A 25,745-nucleotide genomic window follows, 5' to 3' on the forward strand; every position below is an offset into this window, starting at 1 on the left:
GAACAAGACAGGCACCATCCTGGCTCTCATGGAGCTTCTATTCTAGTTGGGGAGTTGGGGGGGCGGGGGGTAGGAATAAACAAGTAAACCCATAAATAAGTAGATGACGTCCCATAATGATCTGCACTAGGAAGGCAGTAAAACAGTGTGTTGTGATACTGAGAGCTGGCAGATGTGAAGGAGGTACACAATCTGGGGAGCAGAATGCAGACTCAGCTTTGGAAATGGTGGCAGGGCCTTCCTGTTTAGCCACCGCCATGCTGAACAGTGGCCCCCAAAATGGGGAGGTGTACACACCTGCAAGGGTGTGTTTTCTAAAGAAAACTTTAGAACTTGTATTTGTAGTTAATTTTATCTCATCTTTTTAAAAGTATATATTTTATAAGATATATTAGTAGATTAGTACATATATCCAATTGATAAACAAATATAAATATACATATACTGGAGGTATTGTTTCTACTGATGGAGTGACAATGTCTAGTGTAATAGTTTTAAACCTCTGTTGGGTGTTACAGCAAGGGGTAGTGGCTGATTGACTGGTCCCCTAGTGACCACGGGAAAATGACCTCCTCTGTTTACAGTTTGGATTTTCCCCTTAGATATAAGTGAAATTAAATAATTGAACTAGAGAATGGCCATATTTATTTATTTATTATTTTTCTCTTTTTTCTTCAGAAAGCTTTTTTCTCAGCTTGAAATCTGCTAACCATTTATATTTTCTTCTAAGTGTTGTGGTTTGATTTTCTGCCATGTAATTCTTGAACTGTTGTGAAATGATTTTTTTTGTTACGTGAGGTCAATATCTAAATCAGAGGAATGGGGTTTTTCTCAGATTTTTGAATCACAGAGCTCCTTGAGACTCTGAAAGCTATGAGGTTACCAAAAAAAGTACCTAAGCATATGTACAATAATTTAGATAGAATTTACTTTTATGATGTTAGATACTGATTACACATTCTTTTCTATGTACACATAGAAAAATATGACATTCTTTGAAAACCTTTGCCTCGCACTCATTTTTAATGCAAAAATTAATACCTACTTTATGATAAAAAGGAAATAAAAATTTCCAAGCAAAGCAAAACTTGAACTTCACCTTATCACCAACTTCCACCATGAAGGCTGTTGAAGTTTGACTTACAGAAGCAGGAGAAAGTTTTGAGTGTTTTGATATGATAACATATGTGTCAGGCTTGCCATCCAATCAGTTTTGATTTTTTTGTTTTGTTTCATTTTGGTGGCAAAAAAAAAAAAGCACACTTGGCTTATTGTGGCTTATAAAAGTACACATGAGTGGGCTTCCCTGGTGGCACAGTGGTTGAGAGTCCGCCTGCCGATGCAGGGGACATGGGTTCGTGCCCTGGTCCGGGAAGATCCCACATGCCGCGGAGCGGCTGGGCCCGTGAGCCATGGCTGCTGAGCCTGCGCGTCTGGAGCCTGTGCTCCACAATGGGAGAGGCCACAGCAGTGAGAGGCCCACGTACCGCAAAAATAAATAAATAAATAAAAGCACACATGAACAAATGGAGCTATCGTGGCATACTTGGCCAAATGAGGGTAGGCTTGAGTTGAGAAACAGTTGAATTTATTTTGAATAATTTCCTCTGTTCCCAGATTCACTGAGGTTCTGATCTTTGGCAAAGTGCAAGTCATTGATGTTCATCCATATCACCAATTTTGGACTATAAACCCACATTTCAATCTTAAAATTATCTTCGTCAGAAGTAACGTTTAGGAGTTTGGCACATACTTGCTTCTGCGTGCTGAGGAATTAGAAGAAGTTTTGCCACCCTTGACTCCAGATTGCAGAAGGTCTTTCCTCAGTGTCAGAGGCATGCTGAACTCCTAGTGACCCATCTTGAATAGAACAGGAGCTCTGCGTCCTTCATCAGCAGACATAATGTTGACTGCAGGGCTGTAACTAGAATATTACAACCAAAACTATTGTCCAAGTACGTGAAACCATGAGAGAGTGGCTTTCCTTTTCTATTTGAAAAAAGTAAACTTTCTGCCCAATGTCTAATCAAGCATTTCAAGACTTTCCTCTGGAAATTCAGCAAATTTCTGTTTAGTAAGTGAAGACCTGCTCTCATTCTGCTCCATTTTCCTGATAAAAGATCCTGAAAGCAACGATTCAGCCCCCACTGTCCCGATGAAATTGATGCTTCTCACAACACTAGGCAAGCATTCATTCAGTACCAGTGGCAGAGCATTTGGCACCCATGCCGGCCGATGCAGAAAGCAACCAGTCGCATTGACGTCAGGAGCTTCTCTTCCAAAGCAGTAGAAACAAATGGAGAGCCAAATGTCAGAGCTTCTCAGTCTATGCTCAGAGTTCTCGACCTTCTTTTCAGTAAGATATTTACTTGGAAATACCATTTTCAAGATGATGGTAGTTTCTGAAAATTTCAAAAAGGTCTCGTGAAGTAGGAATGCCAGTAATGGCAGTAACAGAGTCGGCTATGCTAAGAGCATCCGTTTCACCAGTTGTGTAGTTATCAATTCCTCTTAGGTCTGCTCCAAAATATTAAATTTTAGAAGAAATAGCCATCTGGAGTGGGTGACATTCTTTGCAGTCTGAGTTCCTTGACTGCTTCAGCTTTTCATCTGTTCGAAGCCACAGAACATGTTTGTCAATTCTAGGGAACATGGCTTCTCCAAGTTCTTTCTGACTCTGTATGGTTTCTCTGCTTTTCAACTTGATAAGCAGCCTATAGGTTGTTTCAAGACACTTCGAAGGATTTTTAAACTTACTTTATATTTCATTAAATTTATATAACCAAAGCAGAACCCCTAATCATAATGGTAGGAATGTTTTTCCTTTCTAATCAATGGGAAACTCTTCTAGATGTTATAACATCACAGTGGGGACTTCCCTGGTGGCACAGTGGTTAAAAATCCGCCTGCCAGTGCAGGGCACACGGGTTCAAGCCCTGGTCCAGAAAGATCCCACATGCCGTGGAACAACTAAACCCATGCACCACAACTACTGAGCCTGCGCTCTAAAGCCCGCGAGCCACAACTACTGAGCTTGTGTGCCACAACTACTGAAGCTCGCATGCCTAGAGCCTGTGCCCCGCAAAAAGTGAAGCCACCACAATGAGAAGCCCACGCACCGCAACGAAGAGTAGCCCCCGCTTGCCGCAACTAGAGAAAGCCCAGGTACAGCAACGAAGACCCAACACAGCCAAAAATTAATAAATAAATTAATTAATTAATTAATTAAAAAACATGACAGTGGTGACAATCAAATATTACCTGATGATGTGAAATATCTTAAAAATTTAGTATGAAACTATAAAGACTTTCCCCACCTATGGTTTCAGTTTCAAGAGGAATTTTGAAGGAAAGATAAGTCACTTTTCACCCCATTTTCACAAATACTGTGAAGCCCAATGAAGTATAATTCTTTTTTTTTTTTTTGCTGTACGCGGGCCTCTCACTGTTGTGGCCTCTCCCGTTGCGGAGCACAGGCTCCGGACGCGCAGGCTCAGTAGCCATGGCTCACGGGCCCAGCTGCTCCACGGCATGTGGGATCTTTCTGGACCGGAGCACGAACCCATGTCCCCTGCATCGGCAGGCAGACTCTCAACCACTGCGCCACCAGGGAAGCCCTGAAGTATAATTCTTAATGAGCCAAAGTTTAAGAACCTTTGAACTAAAATGATGCTTTATTTCAAATATTACCAAGACAACCCAGCCTGATTTTTGAGTAATTATTATTGAATAATAATTTCATTATTATTATTATTGAATATTTCCTTTTTCACTGATTTTTAGTACCACTTTATGTTCTAAGTTCTTATTAGTGCTATGATCTGTCTTGGTGCCATGTATTTTAGTCCACTGACTTAGCTGTTCTTGTGTTAGCACCTCACTGTTGTAATCTGTAATCTGTTGTAAACATACCTTTTAGAGTATATTTAAATACCTGGCAGAAATAGCTATTCACCTCCCCATTGTATTTCCTTTACAAAATTTTCTTGACAAGTCCCACTTTTTAATTTTTTCTGATGAACTCTGGAATTATTTCATTACAAGAAAAGCTTCTTAAAAATTAAATGAGATTAACCATGAAAATTAATTTGGGAAGAATGGAGATATTTAGTCTTCTCACCTGGACACTTAAAGTTGCCCTCTGCTTGCTGATGTTCTTTTCGTTGTTGGGTTTTTTTTCTTAATTATTTTTTCTCTACGTATTTCATTTTGGATAAATTCTGTTAGTATGCCTTCAAGATTATTAATTTTTTTCTCAATTTCTAATGTTCTATTAATTCCATCCAGTATATTTTTCTTTTTTAAATCTATTTTTAAATGTGATAAAATACACATAACAAAATTTACTATCTTAGCCATTTTTAAGTGTACAGTTCAGTAGTGTTAAGTGTATTCACATTGTTGTATAACTAATCTCCAGAAACTTTTATATCTTGCAGAACTAAAACTCTATATTTATTAAACAACAGTTCTCTACTTCCCCCTCCCCCCAGCCCCTGACAACCACCCTTCTACTTTCTGTCCCTATAAATTTGACTACTGCAGATACCTCATACAAGTGAAATCCTACAGTATTTGTCTTTTTGTGACTGGCTTATTTCATTTACCATAGTAACCTCAACGTTCATTCATGTAGCATGTATCAGAATTTCCTTCCTTTTTTTTTTTTTTTTTTTTTTGCGGTATGCGGGCCTCTCACTGTTGTGGCCTCCCCCGTTGCGGAGCACAGGCTCCGGATGCGCAGGCCCAGCGGCCATGGCTCACGGGCCCAGCCGCTCCGCGGCATATGGGATCCTCCCAGACCGGGGCACGAACCCGTATCCCCTGCATCGGCAGGCGGACTCTCAACCACTGCGCCACCAGGGAGGCCCTCCTTCCTTTTTTAAGGCTGATTAATATTCCATTTATGTGTATACCACATTTTGTTTATCCATTCATCCATTGTTGGACAGTTGTGTTGTTTCCACCTTTGACTATTGTGAATAATGCTGCTATGAACATAGGTGTACAAAACTCTCTTTGAGACCCTGCTTTCTATTCTTTTTTTTTTATTATTAGTTTCTGCTTTATAACAAAGTGAATCAGTTATACATATACATCTGTTCCCATATCCCTTCCCTCTTGCGTATTCTTTTAGTTATATACCTAGAAGTGGAATTGCTGCATCATATGGTAATTCTATTTCTAATTTTTTGAAGAACTGCTGTACTGTTTTGCATAGTGGCTGTACCATTTTATATTCTCACCAACAATGTGTAAGAGTTCCAGTTTCTCTTCATCCTCAGCAGCACTGATTCTTTCCTTCCCTTTAAAAAAAAATTCATAGTAGCCATTCTAATGGATGTGAAGTGATACCTCATTGTGGTTTTGATTTGCATTTCCCTTGTATTTCGTGATGTTGAGCATCTTTTCATGTGTTCACAGGCCATTTGTGTATCTTCTTTGGAGAAATATCTACTTGAGTCCTTCATGCATTTTTTTTCTTTTCTTTTTTTTTTTAACATCTTTATTGGAGTAAAATTGCTTTACAATGGTATGTTAGTTTCTGCTGTATAACAAAGTGAATCAGTTATACATATACATATGTCCCCATATCTCTTCCCTCTTGCATCTCCCTCCCTCCCACCCTCCCTATCCCACCCCTCTAGGTGGTCACAAAGTACCGAGCTGATCTCCCTGTGCTATGCGGCTGCTTCCCACTAGCTATCTATTTTACGTTTGGTAGTGTATATATGTCCATGCCACTCTCTCACTTTGTCCCAGCTCACCCTTCCCCCTCCCCGTATCCTCAAGTCCATTCTCTAGTAGGTCTGTGTCTTTATTCCCATCTTGCCCCTAGGTTCTTCATGACCTTTTTATTTTTCTTTTTTCTTTTTCTTCTTAGATTCCATATATATGTGTTAGCATACGGTATTTGTTTTTCTCTTTCTGACTTACTTCACTCTGTATGACAGACTCTAGGTCCATCCACCTCACTACAAATAACTCAATTTTGTTTCTTTTTATGGCTGAGTAATATTCCATTATATATATGTACCACATCTTCTTTATCCATTCATCTGTTGATGAACACTTAGGTTGCTTCCATGTCCTGGCTATTGTAAATAGAGCTGCAATGAACATTTTGGTACATGACTCTTTTTGAATTATGGTTTTCTCAGGGTATATGCCCAGTAGTGGGATTGCTAGGTCATATGGTAGTTCTATTTTTAGTTTTTTAAGGAACCTATTTTTAGTTTTTAAGCAAATATTTTCTCCCATTCTGTAGATTGCCTTTTCATTCTAATGAATGTCCTTTGATGTATAGTTTTTTTAAAGGATTCATGAATTTTGTATATTTAAAATATTTGAATGCAAGTTATTAGCTTAATATTTGTGAATCTTGTACTAGTCATCAATAATCTTATAAATCATGCAATTGAAAATATTCAGAACTTATAATAATCACTTATTTATTTAAATTAAAATACACTTGACTTACAATATTGTGTTTCTGGTGTACAGCAAAGTGATTCAGTTACATATTCATATTTTTTCAGATTATTTTCCATTATAGGTTATTACAAGATATTGAATATATTTCCCTGGGTTATGCAGTAAATCCTTGTTGCTTATCTGTTTTATGTAGTTTGTATCTGTTAATCCCATACTCCTAATTTATCCCTTGCCCCCCTCCCTTCCCTTTGGTAACCATAAATTTGTTTTCCACGTCTCTGAGTCTGTTTCTGTTTTGTATATAAATTCATTTGTATTATTTTTTAGAATCCATATATAAGCAATATCACATAATATTTGTCTTTCTCTGTCTGACTTACTTCACTTAGTATGATATTCTCTAGGTCCATCCATATTGCTGCAAATGGCATTACTCATTCTTTTTTACAGCTGAGTAATATTCCATTGTATACATATACCACATCTTCTTAAACCAATCATCTGTCGATGGCCACTTGGATTGTTTCCATGTCTTGGCTACTATGAATAGTGCTGCTATGAACATTGGGCTGCATGTATCTTTTTGAATTAGAGTTTTTACCTTTTCAGCATATATGCCCAGGAGTGAGATTGCTGAATCATATGGTAGCTCTACTTTTAGTTTTTTAAGGAACCTCCATATTGTTTTCCACAGTGGCTGCACCAGTTTACTTTCCCACCAACAGTGTAAGAGGGTTCCCAGAAAGGGGAACCACCATTTATTATTAGTAGACTTTTTCATGTTAACCATTCTGACCAGTGTGAGGTGATACCTCATTGTGTTTTTATTTGCATTTCTCTAATAATTAGCAATGTTGAACATCTTTTCATGTTCCTATTGGCCATCTGTCTTCTTTGGAGAAATGTCTATTTAGGTCTTCTGCCCATTTTTTTTTTTTTTTTTTTTTTTTTGTGATACACGGGCCTCTCACTGTTGTGGCCTCTCCCGTTGCGGAGCACAGGCTCCAGACGCGCAGGCTCAGCGGCCATGGCCCACGGGCCCAGCCACTCCGCGGCATGTGAGATCTTCCCAGACCGGGACACGAACCCGTGTCCCCTGCATCGGCAGGCGGACTCACAACCACTGTGCCACCAGGGAAGCCCATTCTGCCCATTTTTTGATTAGTTTGTTTGTTTTTTTGATATTGAGTTGTATGAGCTGTTTTTATATTTTGGATATTAACCCCTCATCAGTTGCATCATGTACAAATATTTTCTCCCATTCTGCAGATTGTCTTTTCATTTTGTTGACGATTTCCTTTGCTTTTAAGTTTGATTAGGTCCCATTTGTTTATTTTTGCTTTTATTCCTTTTTGCCTTGGGAGACTGAGCTAAGAAAATACTGCTATGATTTATGTCCAAGAATGTTTTGCCTCCATCCAGTATGTTTTTCATCTCACATGTTCTAGGTTTTCACTTGTAGAAGTCCAATTTGGATCTTTTATATCTTTTTTATATCCAACATTCTAAATATACAGAATATAGTTTATAATAACAGTTTTAATGTCCTCTGATAATTCCAACATCTGTGTCAGTTCTGGGTTGGTTGTGATTGAATGGTTACCTCATTATGGGTCACGTTTCCATGACTTTTAATCTTTGATTTGATGCCAGACATTGTACAATTTACTTTCTTGGATATTTATTTACTGTTATGAATCTTCTTGCTTTGTTCTGAGATGAAATTAAATTAGTTGAGAACACTTTGAGCCTTCTGGGTATTGCATTTATGATTTATTAAGCAGGTCCAGAGCAGTATCCAGTCTAGGGCTACCTATTCTTCACTGCTGAGTCAAAACCTCCCTAGTAATCTACCAAGTGCCCTGTGAATTTTAAGTTTTTCCAATCTGGCTGATGGGAACAGATACTGTTTTTCCCAACTCCATGTGAATGTTGGGCACTGGTCCCTTTAATCCTTTCAGATGGTTCTTTCCCTAGTTTTGGGTAGTTCTCTCACATACATCTTATCAGTGCTCAGCTAAATATTCGGAGGGGGCTCTCTGCAAATCTCCAGGGTTCTCTTTCTGTGCAACTTTCTCTTCTCTGGTACTCTATCCTATCAACTCTAGCTCCCTGGGTCTCCCTGGGCCCTCAGCTCTCAAATCAGGGAGTCCATTGGCTTATGCCTCAGTTCCCCATCCCTGTACCAGGGCTTAGAATATTATTATTCTCAAGGTAGTAAGCTAAGGCAATGATAAGACTCACCTCCTTTGTTTCCTGTCACTCAGGGATCACTGTCCTTTGCCTGATATCTCATCTTTTGAAAACTGTTGTTTCATATATTCTGTCTGTTTCTCTTTAGGTTGTTTTAGGTAGGAGGGTAAATCCAGTCTGCCTGTTACTCCATCTTGCCCGGAAGCAGAAATACCCAAAGAAAATTTTATTGTGCCTTTACTTTTTATTTATTTTATTTTATTTTTTTTGCAGTACACGGGCCTCTCACTGTTGTGGCCTCTCCCATTGCAGAGCACAGGCTCTGGACGCGCAGGCTCAGCGGCCATGGCTCACGGGCCCAGCCACTCCGTGGCATGTGGGATCTTCCCGGACTGGGGCACGAACCCGTGTCCCCTACATCGGCAGCCGGACTCTCAACCACTGCGCCACCAGGGAAGCCCTATTGTGCCTTTACTTTTTTGATCAATATTTTCCTGTTTATTTTCTACTTTCAAGTGCTTTTTAATTCAATCTGGGATCATAGACCCAGCTTTCTGAAATATAATATTGTAAATCTTATAACTCTTCTAAAGAGTTTTTCTTCTGCATTCAACTTTGTAATCACATATAGAGAAAGTATGTATATTGATCTATATGTTAATTACTTTTTATATTACAAATACTCCTTAACTTTCACATTCTCAGTTCCTAATTTTAATTAATCTTTTGATCAGTTGGTTAATACTTTAATTTTCATAGAGGCACATAAATGATAAGGTTTTTTAAAAAATCTTTGTATATGGAAGAATATCTTTCTATTACCTTCAAACAAAAATAATAATTTGACAAAGAATTCTTGTCAAATCCTTTCTCCTTATGATTCTATAGACACCACTTTATTGTCTTGTAGTAAGTACCTTTACAGCAAAGTGTACCAAGTTTACCTGCAAACACAGAGAGAGCTGAGATTACAATCTTGGTATATCTGACAAGGTAGAATTTATGTCAAAATTATTGTTAAGAATAATGGTGGAAATGGTGCAAATGGTGACTTCTTCTTTGACCCATGTGTTTAAAAGTGTGTTGTTTATCTTCCAAATATTTCAGGTTTTCTCTGTTAGATTATTGATTTCTAGTTTAATCCTGTTGTTGTCAGAGGACATACTTTTTATTATTTCAATTTAAAAGGATTTTTTTTTAATTTAATTTTATTTTATTTTTTTGCTTTATAACAAATTTAATCAGTTATACATATACATATGTTTCCATATCCCCAAAAGGGAGGGGATATGGAAACATATGTATATGTATAACTGATTAAATTTGTTATAAAGCAAAAAAATAAAATAAAATTAAATTAAAAAAAAAAATAAAATAAAATAAAATAAAAATCCTTTTAAATTTGAGACTTGGTCCACTTTCTTGGAGTCTATGCCATGTAGTCTTGAAAAGAATGTGTATTTTGTAGTTATTAGGTGTAATATTAGGTTTTTCTTTGTGATCCAATCAGAAAATATTTTATTTCAGTAGATGAGTTTTTATATATTGCTATAATTTTTATTCTTAGCTTCATTGTATTGTTATATTTATTTTTTATCTTTGATCTTATATTGGTTCTTTTAATATTTAGAACAACGTGTAGTTTATTCTAGTGTCATCATTATACTAATATCTTTATATAATTCTCTAGTCCCCTTTTAGGTTCTGCTCTTTGGTTTGTCAGCTTTAAATGTCATCTTCGACTCCCACTTATTACCTACAAGGAAATCAACAACTTATTCAATTTTACCCTTTCTCTTGCCTTTCTCTTTCAGTTTTATTTTTAGTTCTGTTATTTCTACTTTGTCAGATCATATAATATATAATGCTGTTCTTCTATCCTTGTCCACAAGTTTGTTTTTGTCAGATCTATAGTAATATATTCTGTGCTAACCACTTGTCCATTTCTAAATGTTCTCAATTATCTCTTAGTTGGAGGAATTCATTCTTTAATAGATTTCTCAGGATTCTTTGGATTTTTGCCCGTATATTAAAAACATTCCGGGGCTTCCCTGGTGGCGCAGTGGTTGAGAGTCCGCCTGCCGATGCAGGGGACACGGGTTCGTGCCCCGGTCCGGGAAGATCCCACATGCCACGGAGTGGCTGGGCTGGTGAGCCATGGCCGCTGAGCCTGTGCATCCGGAGCCTGTGCTCTGCAACGGGAGAGGCCACAACAGTGAGAGGCCCGCGTACCGCAAAAAAAAAAAACATTCCTACAATTTTGATAATAGCAAAGCAGTTAAACTGATATAAAATCCTTGTCTCATACTTTCCCTTCCTTGAGTTTCTAGAAAATGTTACCCCATTGTATACTTGTTTTGTATGTTGCTGTTGATAAATTTAATGTTACCCTGATCTTCTTTCTTTTTTTTTTATACATTTATTTACTTTATTTATTTATTTTTGGCTGCGTTGGGTCTTCATTGCTGCACACGGGCTTTCTCTAGTTGCGGTGAGCGGGGGCTAATCTTCGTTGCACTGTGCGGGCTTCTCATTGTGGTGGCTTCTTTTGTTGCAGAACACGGACTCTAGGTGCCTGGGCTTCAGTAGTTGTGGCTCGCAGGCTCTAGAGTGCAGGCTCAGTAGTTGTGGCACACAGGCTTAGTTGCTCCCCGGCACGTGGGATCTTCCCAGACCAGGTTTCTGGAGGTCTGAAAGATTTTTATTATCACTACTATTATTTAAAGTCTAAGACTTTTTCACTAGATATGTCTCAAGAGTGACCAAACTGGGTCAGGTTCCCAGATGCACAGTAGGGTACACTCAGGTCTTTTATTTCAGGGTTTATTTTAATTATAGATTTAAATTGACATTCTATTGTGTTTCTTTTTCAGGGACTCCAATTACAGATATTATTGAACCTTGTTTGCATATCTTTTGCTTCTTTCAGTTCCTTTCTGATCATTTTTACTTCTTTTTTTCCCTTATTTTGAATTAATTAGCTTCTCTCTTTTCATTTTCATTCTCTATATGCTTTCATATACTTTTAGTTATATATAATGACCCTTCATTTCTGAGATTTTGTTTTCTCTTTCAGTTTCTTCCCCTAGTTTGGTGTCTGAGTTTTTAAATGTTTGATTCATGGTAACTTTTTTAATATCAACATTTGCTGATTTAGTTATATTTAATTCATGTTGAAATATTATGTAAATGTTTTCTTCTGCTTTGTGACTTTTTTTCCATATGGGAGAATATTTTCATTTGTCAAAATTTTGAATTCTCATTTGCTATTTTTTAAAATTTCTATGGTAATTTTGTTTAGATGCTGAGCTCTTTTTGTCATGTTTGTGTGTGTTAGCTTTTCCTGGACTCACAATAGCAGGTGATCTGTGGGGGTGGGGTTTGGATAGTTTAATTTATTTCTTAGTTCAAGAGCCCCTTCTTATGTTGCTCCAGTGAAGTACAGTTTCTTTAGTAAATGCTGCCACCTTCTTTCTGGTCCACCTTCTTATGATTCTATGATAGATACTGTGTCATTACAGGAGGACCATGATCTTTTGCCTCGGCCTCCTTTCCCTTTACCATCCATCTTCCAGAAGACACCTGTTCTTCAACTGCCTCTCTCAGAATTGGCACCTGCCTGAGACTGCCACTCTGATCCTGCACATTTTCCAAGCCACTTCCTTATGACTCCCCGGTAGCCAGTCATCCAGTCCACCAGGTACCAGATCTTTGGTCACTCAGGGTGGGGCCCTCTTTCTGGGTTTATTTAATCAGATATGATCTGAGTCCCTTCCCCTCTTGTACCCTGCACCCTTTTTGGCATGATCGCAGCCTGACTCTTCCCTAGGGTGCGCACTGGCACTGACCCTTCAGGTCTTAGATGGTTATTTCCTCATGTCCATCCAGGTTTAAATATGTTTTCTCTCCTGCTTATGTTGTAGGCTTGGGTGTTGGGTGACTTTACTTTCTTTCCTTTTCAGTACATTTTTTAAGGGAAGCGGGTGGAGAGATTCAAATGTAGATGGCCACCATTATTCTATGGAAATCTGGAAATTCACATGTTCTTCAGCTTTTGCTCCAGTGTAAGAAAAACAGCACTAGAAACTGGAGATGGAGTATTATAAAAATGGCTTATGAAATAAAGATGGTAGGGAACACCAACCAGTAGCCCTGCATTCAAAGTCTATTTGTGTAGTCACTGCAGTCAAGTAAATATACATATATATTTTAAGTTAAAGCAAAATGTTTCCTACTGTATAGCACAGGGAACTATACACAATATTTTGTACTAACCTATAAGGGAAAAGAATCTGAACTGGAATATATATATATATATATATATATATATATATATATATATATATATATATATATATGGCTGAATCACTGTGCTGTATACCTGAAACTAACATGATATTGTAAATCAACTATATTCAATTTTAAAAAAATGTTTAAGAAATGATGTTATTTTTTTGATTCCCTACTTCACCCTTTTTGACAAAAGAGCTTCTACACTATGTCCATAGTTATATAGTGCTCTGAGGGTTGTTTCAGACATTTTCTGTCTGGCTGTATCACATTCTCGGATGTGACACATCTATCTAGTTTCTTTTGTTTCCTCCCAGGTTGGTCTGGTGTTTGCTGTCTGGAGGGACATAGAGAGGGAAGAAACTGGCAGTAAGAGAGGAAAGACATGATGGGCTACCTCTGGAAGACAGCTAAGAGGAGATCACTGCCCACTTTTGGTTTAGTGCGGCTCCTGAGTTCTATAGCTAGAGGTAGACAAAGTGAATCCATCTTTTTCGATTTTCTTTCGGACTGGGTTTTGATTCTTACGTTAGAATCCAAGAATATGTTGTTAATCTCTTCAGCATTGACATTAGTGAAAATCCCCTCAAGACTTTGGCATCTGGTCTTCTCTTTAGTTTCCAACACTGTTGCCAGTTTTCATCATTTTGTAATTCTTCACAGATATTATAATGGAAATTGGAAAAAAGGCACATTAGGTTCTGCTGATTTGCCCTGATACTAACCCAGAAGTTCTACCAATTATTTTTTAGTAATGAATAGGAAAAGATTGTAATAAGGGCATGATTCAGTTGTTAATAATATTACATATTTCTCAAGCAGCCTACTTTAAACATTTAATGATTCCTTAATAAAAATGTACATGAAAAATTTCTCTCCTCATATAAAATTCTTACATCAGATCAATTTAAGTTACATATTTCCTCACCAAATTTAGTCAAAAGTTTATAATTTCCGTGGCTAAACACTTTATTCATGGTAATGTTTGCATGTTAAAATGACTTTTGAAGGAGCATGGAATTCACACAAACCCAGTATCACCTTCACCCACATAACAAAGAAAATAAGTCCTGTGGGGAATTTCACTAGTGTAATGGTTGAAAATGTGAAGTCTGTGGTTAGATCTAGTTCAAATCCGGTCTCTTCCCTTTATTACTTGTATGATCTTGGGAAAGTTACTTTACAACTCTTAAGTATCAGTTTCCTCATGCGTAGAATGTAACATTAGTGCTGCCCACCTCTAGGCACTTGTGTGAAGATGTACTGAAAGAATATGTATGAGACACTTAGCACAGTGCCTGGAACATTGTAGCAACTCAGTAGCATGAGGGGAAGATGATAAGGATGATGATGATGATGATGCTTACAAAAGGTAAACAGGGTGGATGTTACTCTGTGGGTGTTTCTTGAAGTTTTTAGTCAGTAACTTTTTTTTCAAAATTTCATCTCAGGAACCATTGCCATGGCTACTTCTGTTTCTAAAAATTTGATACTGCCTTCCAGGGTGTGTCTTTTTTCATGACAGATGGTCAGCAGCTAGTGGTAAAAGAAGTGCGGAGTATCATAGTACTTCATTTATTTATGGGGAATGTTTTACTGCCCCACCCTTCAACTAGTTGGAAAATGAAAGTCAAAAACTGGAAACTCTATTTATAAATGGACAGTGCTGTGATCTCAGTGTCTGAAACTGTAGACTTTTAGAAAATATTTATAGCATATTGGAAACTAGTTACTGATCAGTGCATCCTTGCCCCCTTTTTAAAAAAAAAAAACTAACCCAGAAAACGTGAAATTTGGGTAAATTAAAATTGAATACTGAAATGGCATCAGGGACAATTAACTATGTATCATTTTATGTAAGTCTTTAAGAGAAGAGAATGGAGAAAAATGATTAACTCTTTTGTTAATAGAGGCATTTGAAGTGAATAGAGATACTTGTTAATTCAGCCTTAAAAATAAGCTGAACGGGGACTTCCCTGGTGGCGCAGTGGTTAAGAATCCGCCCGCCAAAGCAGGGCATACGGGTTCAAGCCCTTGTCTGGGAAGATCCCACATGCCGCGGAGCAACTAAGCCTGTGCACCACAACTACTGAGCCTGCGCTCTAGAGCCTGTGAGCCACAACTACTGAGGCTGCACGCCACAACTACTGAAGCCTGTGCGCCTAGAGCCCATGCTCTGCAACAAAAAGAAGCCACCACAATGAGAAGCCCACGCACTGCAACCAAGAGTAGCCCCCACTTGCTGCAACTAGAGAAAACCCATTCGCAGCAATGAAGACCCAATGTAGCCAAAAATAAATAATTTTGAAAAAAAAAGAAAAATAAGCTGAATGAATGGAAACATTATACATTTAAAAATATACTGAGGCCATGTCTACATTTTTTTTTTTTTTTTTTTTTTTTGCGGTACGCGGGCCTCTCACTGTTGTGGCCTCTCCCGTTGTGGAGCACAGGCTCTGGACGCACAGGCTCAGCGGCCATGGCTCACCAGCCCAGCCACTCCGCGGCATGTGGGATGTTCCCGGACCGGGGCACGAACCTGCGTCCCCTGCATCGGCAGGCGGACCCTCAACCACTGCGCCACCAGGGAAGCCCCCCATGTCTACATTTGACCAAGGAGGCAGTTTAGCATACTGGTTAGGAGTGGGGAATTCAGGAGTTTGCCTGAGTTCCAAACCCAATTCTGTCACCTGCTCAAACAGGTTATCTTGGAAGTCACTCAACTGCTCTGTGCCAAGGTGTGTCTATGTCATAATGTCGAGGATTAAGTGAGATAGTACATGCAAAACATTTGAAATGGTGTGTGGTACATAATAAATGCTCTCTAAATTCTAGCTACTATTATTCTAACTATCTTGGCCAAAACAAACACTCTTCCCCCCCTGCTTATTACTCCAGTTTGGTTGTTATGAACGTGCATGAGACAAGCCCATTTCACCGGTTTAGAGGTAGGTCTCTGCATTAAGTGGTCAATGTGAACATCTTACAGTTCTTTTTTGTTGCATAATTCTTACCATCATGGTTCTTACTGCCATGACCATTAATGTATGCCAGGGCGGGTAGTGAACATTGCAGGGAGGAAGGGTCTCTGAACAGTCCCCTAGGCGCCTACGTTAAAGAAGCGGATTAGAGGGCTCTGCTTCCTTCCTATCAGCCTGCAGCCCAGACTTTTGCCCTAATTAAAACACCCATTACGTTGCCATAATAAAACCAGGGCACTTCATGAACCTGTGTGATTATTGAAAAATCATTTTCCAGGAACATCATCAGTCATTATTTAGAGATTGACATTTTGCAAGTGGAATCAACAGTCTAATGAAGAGAATATTGCTCACACAGCTAAACTATACCATATGCTTAATCCAAAAAATAGGGGAAATTCATAGATAACAGATTGCAATGTATCTTTTTTATGTGCAGTTCGTGAGTGGACTGTGTGACTTGGCTGTATTTGGCACTGATACTTTTCTAAAAAGAGACCCTCACATGGAAGAGAATATCGTAATACATCTTGGAAATTAAAGTTATAGCTACACCAGTGTATTTCATAAGGGGAACTCTTGCCAGCAAGAGGGATGGATAGGAATATTAATGTTCCATTTTATCTACATATTATTCTTGTATCTGTATCTAGGTTATAGTCTTGTATCCGTGATTATATTCTTTCCATGTTTACAGAGTCAGGATCCAAATTTTGCAACAAAAGGTGTTGTCATTGTTTTTAAGCTATCAGCTTATTTAGCACTTAGTATATAGCCCAAGCACTTTACATATGTTTCCCCATTTAATTCTCATAACAACACTGTATGTAGGTGTTTTTTATCCACCTTCTGCTAGAGAGAAAAACAAGGCTCAAGTTTATATAACCTTGTGGAGTTGAGAAGCAGACCCTGAAAGGTTATGCTCTTAAAGACAGCGCAGGGCTGCATGTTAGAGAGTGAGGCCTTTGGAATTGGTGGGAAAAAAGACCATAAACTGTTGAAGCACTTGACATTGTCCACTTTCTAGTGCTTCAGTTGTGTGGAAATGAAACTTTGGAACAGTATGATATACAAAAGAATCATGAAATTCCACAATAATTGTAGCATTACCTGTAAATACATAGATACATGTAGAAGATAAAAGTTAACACACTATAATATAGCAATAATCAATCCCATGAACATTTTATGAGCTTCATGAGGCCACTATTTATTCTACAAGATTGTGATGATCACAAAGTTGATATTGCTGAAAAGTGTTATGAATATAGAAAACACACTTTTTTCCCCTCCAGCTCACTTTTGTACACACACCTTTGAGGAAGAAATTGTATCATCTGCTAAAAGTTCGTGTTCAAGGTACTTATACAGGGACATATAAAGAAAGTGAATGTAGGAAGTTGTCAATAGATTTCTTAAGGTATTTTCTGGCACACTGACTTCCTTTCAAGAGGAAGTCATTATCGTTATATATGGACTCATTACATAAGCACCCTAAAAGCTTAGCACCCATCTTTTGCTCTACAGAAAAAAAAATCAAGAATTTAGAACGTACAATCAAATATGGTGACCTTATATAGCAAGGCTTGAAATTAGCAATCCTCATCCCAAGCTGTGTGTTAGAATCAGCTGCATTTGTGTGTGTTTGTTATTGAAGTACAGCTGCTGTACAGTATTATGTAAGTTACAAGTGTATACTATAGTGACTCACAATTTTTAAAGGTTATGCTCCATTTATGGTCATTATAAAATATTGGCTATATATTGTTGTACAATATATCCTTATAGCATATTTTATACATAATAGTTTGTACCTCTTAATCCCCTACCCCTATATTGCCCCTCCCCGCTTCCCTCTCCCCACTGGTAGCTGCTAGTTTGTTCTCTATATTTGTCAGTCCACTCCTTTTTTGTTATATTCACTAGTTTGTTGTATTTTTTTTTAATTGAAGTATAGTTGATTTACAATGTTGTGTTAGTTTTTGGTGTACAGCAAAGTGATTCAGTTATATATCTATCTATAGATAGATAGATTTTCTTTTTTAGATTATTTTCCATTATAGGTCATTACAAGATATTGCATGTAGTTCCCTGTGCTATACAGTAGGACCTTATTATTTATCTATTTTATATATAGTAGTTTGTATCTGATAATCCGAAACCCCTAATTGATCCCTTCCTACATATTTCCCCTTTGGTAACCATAAATTTGTTTTCTACAAATGTCTGTGAGTCTGTTTCTGTTTTGTATATAGATTCATTTGTATAATTTTTTAGATTCCACATATAAGTGATATCAGATATTTGTCTTTCTCTGTCTTACTTCACTTAGTATGATAATCTCTAGGTCCATCCATGTTGCTGCAAATGGCATTATCTTTTTTATGGCTGAGTAATATTCTATTGTGAAATATATATATGTGTCTGTATATATGCCACATTATATAAATATGATATGTATACCACATCTTCTTTACCCATTCATCCATCAGTGGACATTTAGGTTGCTTCTATGTCTTGGCTATTGTAAATAGTGCTGCTATGAACATTGGACTGCTATCTTTTCGAATCAGAGTTTTCATCTTTTCAGGATATATGCCCAGGAGTGGGATTGCTGGATCACATGGCAACTCTGTTTTTAGTTTTTTAAGGAACCTCCGTACTGTTTTCCATAGTGGCTGCACCAATTTACATTCTAACCAACAGTGTAGGAGGGTTCCCTTTTCTCCACACCCTCTCCAGCATTTATTATTTGTAGACTTTTTAATGATGGCTATTCTGACCACTGTGATGTGATGCCTCATTGTGGTTTTGATTTGTATTTCTCTGATAACTAGCAAAGTTGAGCATCTTCATATGCCTATTGACCATTTGTATGTCTTCTGTGGAGAAATGTCTATTTAGGTCTTGCGCCATTTTTTGATTGGGTTGTTTGGTTTTTTGTTATTGAATTATATATTGAGTTTGTATATTTTGGAAATTAAGCCCTTGTTGGTTGCATCATTTGCAAATAGTTTCTCCCATAACGTCGGTTGTCTTTTCATTTTGCTGATGGTTTCCTTTGCTGTGCAAATGCTTATAAGTTTGACTAGGTCCCATTTGTTCCTATTTTTATTGCCTTGGGAGACTGACCTAAGAAAAGATTGGTACGATTTATGTCAGAAAATGTTTTGCCTATATTCTCTTCTGGGAGTTTTATGGTGTCATGTCTTATATTTAAATCTTTAAGCCATTTTGAGTTTATTTTTGTGTATGAAGTGAGGGTGTGTTCTAACTTCATTGATTTACATGCAGCTGTCCAGCTTTCCCAACACTGCTTGCTGAAGTGTTGCATTTTTTAAAGATTCCATATAGAAGTGATATCATACAGTGTTTGTCTTTCTCTGTCTGACTTTTTTCACTTAGCATAATACCCTCCAAGTCCATCCATGTTGTTGCAAATGGCAAAGTGGCATTCTTTTTTAGGGCCGAATAGTATTCCATTACATATATACACACCACATGTTCTTTATCCATTCATCTGTTGGTGGTTACTTGCTGCTGTCAACATTGGGTGTATGTATCTTTTTGAATTAGTTTTTTTTTAATATATATCCAGGAATGGAATTTCTGGGTCATATGGTACTTCCACGTTTAGTTTTTTGAGAAACCTCCATACTGTTTTCCACAGTGGCTGCACCAATTTACATTCCCACCAAAAGTGTATGAGGGTTCCCTTTTCTTCACATCCTCACCAACATTCGATTTGTGTTCTTTTCAATGATAGCCATTTTGAGAGGTGTGAAGTGTTATCTCATTGTGGTTTTGATTTGCATTTCCTTGATGATTAGTGATGTTGAGTATCTTTTAATGTGCTTGTTGGCCATCTGCATTTCCTCTTTGGACAAATGTCTATTCAGTTCTTCTGCCCATTTTTAAATTTGGAGAATCAGCTGCATTTTTGACAAGGATGCCAAGATAGTTCAATTGGGAAGAAGAATCTTTTCAGTAAATGTTACTGGGATAACTAGATATTCACATGCAAAAGAATGCAATTGGATTCCTACCTCACAGAATACACAAAAATTAACTTTAAACGGATCATAGACGTAAATGTAAGAGCTAAAAGCATAGCAATCTTAGAAGAAAGCATAAGAGTAAATCTCTATGACTTTGCATTAGGCAGTTATTTCTTAGATAAAATACCAAAAGCAACAAAAGAAAAAATAGTTAAGCTGTACTAAACCAAAATTTTAAACTATTTTTCTGCAAATGATACTATTAAGAAAGCAAAAAACAACCCACAGAATCAGAGAAAATATTAACAAATCATGTATCTGATACAGGATTTGCATGCAGAATATATTAAGAATTCTTGCAACTCAATTATAAAAAGACAAATAGCCCACTTTTAAAATGAGCAAAGGATCTGAATAGACATTCCTCCAAAGAAGTTATACACATGGTCAATATGCACATGAAAAGGAAAATGTAAATCAAAACCACAATGAGATTACCACTTTGTATCAGCTAGGGTGGCTATAATAAAAAAGATAGACATCCGTAATCGTCACTAATAAGAGGATGTGGGGAAATTGGAATACACATACATAGCTGGTTGGAGTGTAAAATTAGCAGGTCCTTAAAAATTTAAATATAAAGTTACCATATGATGTAGCAAGTCTACTCCTAGATATATACCCAAGAGAAATGAAAACAAATGTCCATACAAAAACTTATACATAAATATTCATAATAGCCGAAAAATGTAGAAACAACTCAAATGTCCATCAGATGAGTAGATAAAGAAAATGTGATACATACATACAATAACATATTATTCAGCCATATAAAGGAATTAAGTACTGATCCATGCTATAAAATAGATACACCTTGAAAACATTATGAATTGTATAGTTGGTAAGTTATATTTCAGTGAAGCTAATTTGACAGAAATCAGCTTGGGTACTTTTATAAATCTTTATGCCTAGGCTGAACGTAGATCAATGAGGTCACTCTCTTATGGTGGAACTCAAGCATCAGTATTTTTTAAAGCTCCCCAGGTGATGGCATTGTGTAGCCAAGGTTGAGAATCATTGCTCTAAAATTAGCTCTAATCTAAATGAGTTTCTGATTTAGGAAACTCCAGAAGAGTTCAGATCTGAGGTAAGAAGACTCTAGATTTCCCCATCTTGCTACTCAAAGTGTGGTCTTCAGACCAGCAACATCAGTATCACTTGGGAACCTGTTAAAAATGTAGATTCCTGGGCTCCCCTCACCCCCCGGTCTCTGTAAATCAGAATCCACAGTTTAATGAGATCCCCAAGTGATCTAAATTTTGAGAAGCACTGCTCCAGGTCAGTGGTTCTCAACCTTGGCTGAATGTTGAAATCATCTGGGAGTTCAAAAAAAATATTGACACCTGGGTTCCACCCCCAGTGATGGTTCTGGTATGAGGTACAGCATCTGTATTTTAGAAGTTCCTCAAGTGATTCTAATGTGAGACAAAGAGAATAACTGATGTAAACATACTGTTTGGGGGACATTTAATGGTGAAAAGAAGAAAAGATAGTTAAAAATAAAATTTATTTATTTAGTTTTTGACATAAAGGTAGAGGAACATGCATAAGCAAGTGGAAATTATTGATGACAAAAGTTTGCAGAGGTGTGGGGAAGGAACGGGAGTACAGCAACAGTAGGGAAGGTTTGCCCTAAAAAGATACAGGAAAAGAAAAAAAATGATCAAGCATTTTCCCCTCCAGGTACAGGAATGTGATGTTGTATATGATTATTAGAGACTACTCAAATTTAAGTGGCCAATGGTTTGTGAGTTCTTTTTTTTTTTTTTAAGGACATTTTATTTATTTGTTTGTTCGTTTACTTATGGCTGCATTCGGTCTTCATTGCTGCGCACGGGCTTTCTCTAGTTGTGGCGAGCGGGGGCTAATCTTTGTTGCAGTGCGCAGACTTCTCATTGCGGTGGCTTCTCTTGTTGTGGAGCACGGGCAGGCAGGCTTTAGTAGTTGCAGCACATGTGCTCAGTAGTTGAGCACGCAGGCTCAGTAGTTGTGGCGCATGGGCTTAGTTGCTTCGCGGCATGTGAGATCTTCCCGGACCAGGGCTCGAACCCGTGTCCCCTGCATTGACAGGCGGATTCTCAACCACTGTGCCACCAGGGAAGCCCCTGTGAGTTCTTAAGGGAAGACTGTTTTTAAACTGCACTGGAAAATATGTGGCTACTTACTGAACTTTCTTTTAATATATTAAAAAAAAAGAGTGTTTATTAATCCAGTGGTAGATATTCCTTCCCAATAACCAGAGTACCAGTGTCCCAGTATTGGTGTCCAGTTTCTCAGTTCTGGGGAAATTGAATTCCTACAGATGGTGGGAGCTGAGCTGAGTCGGGGGTGCTCTTCCTGGGTGTGTCTTTTGGGCCTGAAGGATTCCCCTCACCAACAATGGGCCTCACCTTGTAATGACCAGTGCCTCTCTACCCGTAACTGGTCTTTGCAGAATCACTTTAAATACTCTGAAGTATTCCCTAGGCAAAGTTATGAAGCTTTGCGGAGCGGGTCTTTGCGATCTCTCATTTCATCCCACACCCTCCCCATCCCTCCCACCAGCCTTATTCTGCACATGTTCTTCTCCAGGTGACTTGGGTCCACTTCTCTGTTCCAGCATCACTATACTGTGCCTTTGTCTCCACTGAAATTCGCCACGTGGAGTTGATGTGTGTAGTGTGTGTGCGCGTTTAAGTGCTTTAGTGAGTCTCTGCTAACTTGGTGTGTAACTATTAAAGGAAACCCACAGTCTCTTCTCCCTTCTTTCCTCCTTCCTCCTCATCTCCCTTTTCTCCCTCCCTCCTTTCTCCCTAACATCTCTCTCTCTTTCCTCTTATTCCCTCCATCGCAGGCACTGGGGCTCTGAACCCTTTACCAAAATGAAAAGAAGCGACGTAAGTGGTGAGACATGAGAACCCAGTGACCCTAAAACCATTACTGTTCTTGCTAAAGGCAAGCCTGATCTTAAACATACAGGAAAATTTCTACACTCCTCAGAGGGAAATTACATCATCAGTTATTATCAGTATGTGATAGCACGTACGTGGGTAGCATGCAATTAAATTCCAAAAATCAACTAATGCATTTAAATACTGCAGAACTACCTTGTAGTTCTGGATAGTTTTCCTGTCTTTTAACTCCCAAACTCTGTAAAATATCTGAGTTTTCCCTTTGTTATACTTTTTAATGTCTTTATGGAAGCATAGAAATTTTCACAAGTTCTATACTTTAAAAAAGCTTTAAATTTTCCTGATTACAATAATAATGCATGCTAGTTGTAAAGCACTGTAGAAAATAAAAGTCTTTTGTAGTCTCACCCCACCCATCCCCCTATCCCAGCTAACAGTTTGGTGTATATTTTTCCATATTTCCATTACTACCATCTTCCCTTCCCATGTATGTATGCCTCTTTAAAAAAAATTCACCTGGAAATATTTCTAAAATCCATCTCTTTCCAAAGGGCTAGTTCCAGGGAATTGGTACATGACCTTGTCTAGGGATTTTAATAACTTTTAACATTTTGATGGGGAGTAACCCAAGATTTATGATACTTTATTCAGTTCCCTTAAATGTACATTTGGTTTTCTTGATTTATTTAATAACTTGGAGCCCCTAGGGTGTTTGGTTATTGTTTTAATCACTTGTCTTCTATTGTATTTCCTTGGCATATATCTCCAACCACATCCTTGTCAAAATATTCTGATTCGTACATTTTAAAAAGTAGCATCACAGCATACTTAGGAAGGTTGGTTGGCTTTTGTTTTATTCATCATGATTTGTATCATGATGATTCTGCCTGTGATGACTTTTCCCAGCAAATAATTCATCACTGGGATTACTCACAACCTTTAGTGTTCAAAATTCATCTCATCTTATTAAGTTCCCTTATTTTGCAATATCTGTGGCTCTTCTGAATAATGAAAAAATGAAATAAATGAATGATATACAGATAAACTTTCTTTAAAAGTTATTAGAAAAATATGTTTTATTTAACCATGCCTAATACTTTGGGGGTATTCCAGTGAGCTCTGCTTTTAAAGATGAGAAATTTGGGGGTTCCTCCTTCTTTCTTGCCTTTTTTTAGATTGAACGAATTTTGTTTTGTTCTTCCGTGGTCCAGGAAAGTCCTATCTTTGTTTTTAAGTTACCTTAAAATTTTAACAAGCAAATTTTACTTAGCTAAAGCTAAATTTAATGAACAGCTTTACCCTCTTCCAAACAATACAAAGACTTTAAAATGCTTTCATTCTGATTTCCCCTCCTGACTTACTTGCTATTTTTATCATCCAGATTTTAGCTCTGTTTGCTTGTTTTTAACCCCACAAATTAGACACCATCATCATCATTCTGTTAATATTTTCTCACATTCACCATTTTCTTTGCTCATCATCCCTACTTGCATTCAGAGCTTCCAGGATCAAACCCTAGTTCCTGTCATTTTGGACCAGTTGACAGTCTCATGGTATACAGGTAGTTAGTTAAATGTCTCAGGAAGAAAATGAGGAATCCAGGGAAATATTGCCCCCCCATAGTGCTGCCCCCAGGCCTAGAGGCATCCCTGCATATTTCCCTCTCACTCTCTAGTTAGTGGGTTTTATGGAATAGAGAGGAAAAAGGAAATCTTTTAGAATTCTAAAGTTAAACATATTCACTTTAAAGGACTGTCACTTATTCTGAGATTGTATTCATCCTACCTTTTGTTGCTATTAAAATTGCCTTTATTTTATGGTAATGGTAGTTGAAAGTTTTTTGGTTTTGTTTTTAATTCATGAATTTTGTTTTAACATTTCCGTACTTGGCAAATACAATGTTGCCAATCACAGTCCAGATTTTTTGAAAATTTATGGGTCCTTGAAATCCCAAGCCACTGCTATAGACAACTAGCTGTGAGTTTGGGGTGTGGACATTGAACCCCCTGAAAACATGTCCTCTTATTTTCAGGGACTTATTGGTTATTCCTATGTGGACAAATCCTATGGTGTTAACGGTCCTTTGCAACCTTTTATTGGATTATCAAGTAGTCCAACGATTGAAATTATATCTAACAACTTCTTCCATAAGGCTGAGTCTATACTAGCAAAATGACATGGGTGCCTCATGCACACCCAGCATACATCTGGTGGTGTTTATGCTCCCAATTTTTAAAAAACACCCACTACCCATTGTTTGGCCAGTAACTTACTATGGGCCTTTCTCATTTGTAACATGAAGGCATTGGACTAACTGATCTCCAGGTTCTTTTCAACAGTAATGTAGGTTGTGATTGTATTTGCACATACAATTTTTAAAAATCTTAAAGAAGTATAACTATTTCACATGTATTTGTATTACATACAAGTTTCACGTTGTAAATTTAGATGTGGAAGACATTCGTTTTTCTCATGCAGGCTAATATTTAAAAGGCATGTTGCATCTGTGATACGGGCGCTGCCATCTTGGCAGATGCTCTTTCTTCATTTCCCTGTGAGTGTTCAGCATGAAGTCTACACTGGATGACTTGAGTTCTCATTTCACTGCTGTAACGAATGGTCATGTTTAAGTACAGCCAGATTATTTATTGCAAAGGGTCACAGGACTCATTTTTTAATTGTCACATGCTTGACCTTGAAGTTGTTATGTAAACATTCAGTCACTGTGACAATATAGACAAGTGAAGACTACTTGAAGATGCACAACCACACATTGTGGAGGCCTCTGAATTCATGACCAAGTTGTTAACTGGCAGGTTTGTTATTTCCTGTAAATGTGAGAAAAGGAAGTATTACAATCATTGATACCCATTTGAGAGAGGAAATTAACATTTTCT

The 25,745-nt window shown here is 37.6% G+C and overlaps 1 protein-coding gene across 3 annotated transcripts in view; it reads left to right on the plus strand.

Annotated features, from left to right (window-relative positions):
* Positions 1–25,745, plus strand: part of ARSB (arylsulfatase B) — a 194,663-nt gene that overhangs the window by 89,981 nt on the left and 78,937 nt on the right. The window lies entirely within an intron of this gene.

Source organism: Mesoplodon mirus (genome assembly GCF_964341445.2).
Source record: "Mesoplodon mirus genome assembly, chromosome: 5".
In the NCBI taxonomy this organism is placed as follows: domain Eukaryota; kingdom Metazoa; phylum Chordata; class Mammalia; order Artiodactyla; family Ziphiidae; genus Mesoplodon; species Mesoplodon mirus.